Source organism: Dermacentor silvarum, chromosome 3, assembly GCF_013339745.2.
Source record: "Dermacentor silvarum isolate Dsil-2018 chromosome 3, BIME_Dsil_1.4, whole genome shotgun sequence".
Taxonomy (NCBI): domain Eukaryota; kingdom Metazoa; phylum Arthropoda; class Arachnida; order Ixodida; family Ixodidae; genus Dermacentor; species Dermacentor silvarum.
The window spans coordinates 108,211,027-108,215,522 of record NC_051156.1 but is presented as its reverse complement, the minus strand read 5'-3'; the positions used below and the strand labels follow the sequence as shown (position 1 = coordinate 108,215,522).

The 4,496-nt window shown below is 46.0% G+C and overlaps 1 long non-coding RNA gene across 1 annotated transcript; it reads right to left on the bottom strand.

Annotated features, from left to right (window-relative positions):
* Positions 1–2,677: 2,677 nt before the first annotated feature.
* LOC125943930 (uncharacterized) lies at positions 2,678–4,263 on the bottom strand. The gene is made up of 2 exons (XR_007465995.1): positions 3,820–4,263; positions 2,678–2,811 (listed from the first exon to the last, which is right to left on the bottom strand). It is a non-coding gene; the product is annotated as an uncharacterized LOC125943930 (long non-coding RNA).
* Between the last annotated feature and the right edge of the window lie 233 nt (positions 4,264–4,496).

The following is a 4,496-nucleotide window of genomic DNA, read 5'->3' as shown; positions in this document are numbered from 1 at the left end:
TTATTTATTTATTTATTTATTTATTTATTTATTTATTTATTTATTTATTTATTTATTTATTTATTTATTTATTTATTTAATATGTTTATTTATTTGGGCACCTGATAATTTTTACTCTATAATCCATTGTTCTGCCTCCGGAAAATAAACGAAACGAGTGGCATAAGGCATGCTTGGACATGTAATTAAACTATGGCGTTATGGAATCACATTATACTTATGCTAATAATTCTATTCATAAGTTGTGTTCAGAAATTGTTACATATCGTTTAATGTTTATATCTCTATGTCTTATCTTCTCAATAACTGACCTTTCGTCAGGAAAAGATTTCTTGATTGTATCTTTTGTATTAAATCTTGTACAAGGTGTTACATTGCTTTTTCATAGATGTGCACTTGTGTTACTTAATACGCACAAAACACATGTATCTCTCTAACGTGTTTAACTGAATCCGCTTCTCGCATGGCTCAACCAAGAGACGCCAGTCTCTTTTGGCGGTGAGAGGGGACTCAGGCTGTAAAACTGAATTGTCTCCAACTCTGAGGTCTTGCAAATACTCATATAAGCTCGTCACTGCAGAGACCAATCTTTTGAGGTCACACAAAGTTTCCAGTGTAACTGTTAATAAAGGTGATATATATATATATATGCATACATGGGTGAGGTTCGGAAAGCTGGTCAGGCCCCAGCACCTCCGGAAAAATGAAAACTTTCCGCCTATGTATGTTTGTGATGCTTATTATGATTCCCAACATTATTGTAGCTTATTTCGGCATTTTGGGGGTCGTTTTTGGGCGCGCTGAGTGCACCGGGCGTTGTGACGCAGTTAGGGAAAGACTGCTCGGCCGTTGTGTCACCAGCTAGTTTGGTGGGTACTGAATCATACTGGGACGTCTTTGTGATGCTTTCTCGGACCTCCAACATCCTTGCAACTTATTTCGGCACTTCTGCGGGTAGTTTTGGGGCGCGCTGGGAGCACCGGGCGTTGTGACGCTGCTAGGTTGGTGTGTTGGTCTTACTAGGACATGTTTGTGACGCTTTCGAAACCCCAAGGTTCTTTCTGGCCTTCAAATGCTTGGAAATCAGATGTCTGCGTCATCTTTTATGTATAGTATTGTTTGGGATCCTTCAGGCGTTTTCCACGCCATCTTTATAAAGCGAAATGCCTTTATTCGTAATGTCACCCATTCACCCCTTTCGCTAGTTTCGCCCCTACGCGCGGTTTTCCTATAAGGTTTAAATACCAAGATGACGCATGCTTGTAATTTTTTTTTCAGCTGATGCCATCGGGCGGAGCTTCATATGGGAACTACTGCCGTTTACCTGGTACCACAACAAGAAAGAACGCACAAGAAACTCGAAACGAACATTTTTCTAGAGCAAGACAAACGGTTCCTGATTTCACAAGGCGTCTCCGTCTAGTTTATAAAATTCCATCTTGCACAGACGTCAGCTTCGATGAAGGCTTGTAAAGATGCCGCACCAAGAGAAGCGCGTGGTTGAGAAGAAAAGCAAAAACGTCGCAGCTTCGCCCGAAAGGCGAAGCATCGATTGTGATAGCAAATTAGTGGACAGCTATACGAAGTAAGGATAGTAGTCTTATCGTCCGTATATACTTGCAAACATCGGCATACTAACTAAATTAACAAGCATGGTGCCAACCGCGCACAAGATAACATGAACACATCTCAGTCGATGACCGCGGAACCTCCTTGTCAAAACGCTGGAGGAAGCGCGGATACAGCAGCGAGTGAATTGACCTTCGTGCTGCGTCTCGCATCGGCGCGAATTAAGCCGCAGAAACAACGCATTGTGCACTTTGTCCCCGTCGCAAATTGTTTTCAAGATACAACGCGCGGCCGCTCGGAGTAGAAAGCGCCCCCCCCCCCCCCCCCTCCCCCCAGAGTTTTGCGCGTGACGGAAGATGGCGCGCTGCCTTCCCGCCTTCCTCCTTTTCGTGCGCGAGATTGAACCGCGATTTCCAGTTCACCCTCGCAAGTTGTCGCTCGCACGTATAGTATAGGGCGCGCGTCGACAATTTTATCGCCCTTGAACTTTATACAGAACCTTACGGCGAAGCCGACCGCAGAAATTCCCCTGAAGTGTCCATTTATTTGCTATCGCAATAAAACAAATAGCGCGCCGATCAGCGCAGCCGGCGTAGCGCGTACCAGCTAGCGTTCAAACCGCGCGCGCACAAAACCGAAACCGGAAGTGTGGTTCAGGCGTTCACACGATCCGCTTAATGTTGCGCTGGCTCTATGGGAGTGTCCGCGTTTGTTGAATTTGTTTCTCTGTGATTTGCACTTCGCTTGACTCGATAGGCTAGAATACGTTACTTTTGCACACCCGTTTAGAGCAAGCGCACTTCCTCATAGAGAAAGGAATTCAACAAGAGGGGACACTCCCATAGGGCCCAGCGGCCGAATTGACTGCAGCGTGCCAAGCGGTCGGTGTCAATCACTTACATCACTTCCGGTTTCGGTTTTGGGCGCGCGTATTTTGAACGCAAGCTAGCATGCCGGCTGCGCCCTCCCCCCCCCCCCCTTTTTTTTTTTTTTTTTTTTGCTCTTCGTGCAGAATCGGTTTATTATTTAGTAAAAATGATTGCCAACGATCTCGTAAAGTCCCATCTAATCTGTGCCACGTGCAATTTCACAAAGTAGACGCAAGACCTTTTGTGCAAAGAGGAAATATTTATTTTGCTCTATATAAAAGCTCGTTCCGCGCTTTTTGTGCGTTCATCCAACGTTGTGACACCAGCAGGTAAGGCCGTAGTTCCTGTATGAAGCTCCACCGGACGGCACCAGCTGAAAAAAAAAGTAAATTACAAGCATGTTACATTTGCAAGCACGTAACAGCATGTTACAAGCATGAGTCATTTTGGTATTTAGACATAGGAATACTGCGTGTAGAGGCGAAACGTGCGAAAGCGGTGAATGGGCGGCATTACAAACAAAAGCAATTCGCTTTTACATACATGGCGTAGAAAATACCCGACTCCTCCCATACATATATGAAAACATCTGATTTCCAAGCGTTCCCCCATTTCCGGGCATTATTTCCTGCACTTTGGCAGCACAAATACACGAGCGACTTCGCGTTTCCAAAACTTGGCCTCGGGCGACGCGACGGTACGCTACATACATAGAGACGGACGCAACAGGCACTCAAGACAAATGCGTGGGTGCAATGCCCTTTTTTGAGTCCTTTAGAAGACGTAATTTTCCAATTACAAGTTTCTGATATGTTCGTCGTTCGCGCGTTCTGCCGGTGCCAGCCCATGTTATCACTCTTGGCAATCGCCCATCGCGTTTTCAACAGGCGTGAGTACCGAAAGAAGGTATATGTTGTTGCGGAGCCAAAAAAACGTCACAGACTTGTCCCTCTAAGATTCATTACACGCCAAACTAACTTTTACCACCACGGCCGAGCTGCTTATCGCTAACTGCGTCACAGCGCGCTGTGCGGCCAGCGTGCCTCAAAAATACCCCAGAAAGTAACGAAATTACTTTTCAGTAATGTCTGGCGTCAGACAAAGTGACACAAACTTCTCCTAGCAAGATTCACTAGACTACACACCACGGCTGAGTTCTCGATAACTGCGACACGGCGGCCTGTGCGGCCAGTGTGGCTCAAAAACCGAAATAAGTTACAACAGTCCCATAGGAAGCGTCGGAAACATGTCTCAGCACGATTCATTAACTCAAATTAACTGCGCCAGGATGGCCGAGCTGTTTTTCGCTAACTCCGCCTTAAGTCTCGGTCCCGTGCCGTAAGCCGAATTGCGTCGTAGAATGTGAAACAAGATTTCTCACCTTGCCGTAGTCCAATAGTGCAGTGGTGTCTTGTCCCAGTGCAGAAGGAACGAAAGAATACGCCGAGAGCCCAATAAACCAGGTTACATTTAAAAAGGAAAAAAAAAAAAGAATGAAGGAGACGGGTCGCCGCACGCGAGCGCTCAAACGCGCGCGCAGCCATCCTCGCTGGCTTCGGGGGAGTGTCTGGCGGATGACGCATGTATCTGGCGCGTCATTGACCTGTGGCTAGGTAAGGCAAGGAAAATAAGTCGCAAAGCTTAAGTTCATTTATACGCAAAACGTTTTAGTTTTCGCGGCAAAGAATTAAAAAAAGAAATCAATTCCTGTTAACTTAAGTTCACTTTCTTTTTTTTTTTTTCGATGCTCGCGGCAGCTAACGTTCGGTGTCAAAAGTATAGCGTGACGTATGGTGACGTGTTTCCTGTTGCCAGTTTTTGCCGAGTGTCCCCTCATAGAGAAAGAAATTCAACAAGAGGGGACACTCGGCAAAAACTGGCAACAGGAAAACGCGATGGGCGATTGCCAAGAGTGATAACATGGTGTATGCTGCTGGCGCCGGCAGAACGCGCGAACGACGAACATATCAGAAACTTGTAATTCGAAAATTACGTCTTCTAAAGGACTGAAAAAGGGCATTGCGCCCACGCATTTGTCTTGAGTGCCTGTTGCGTTCG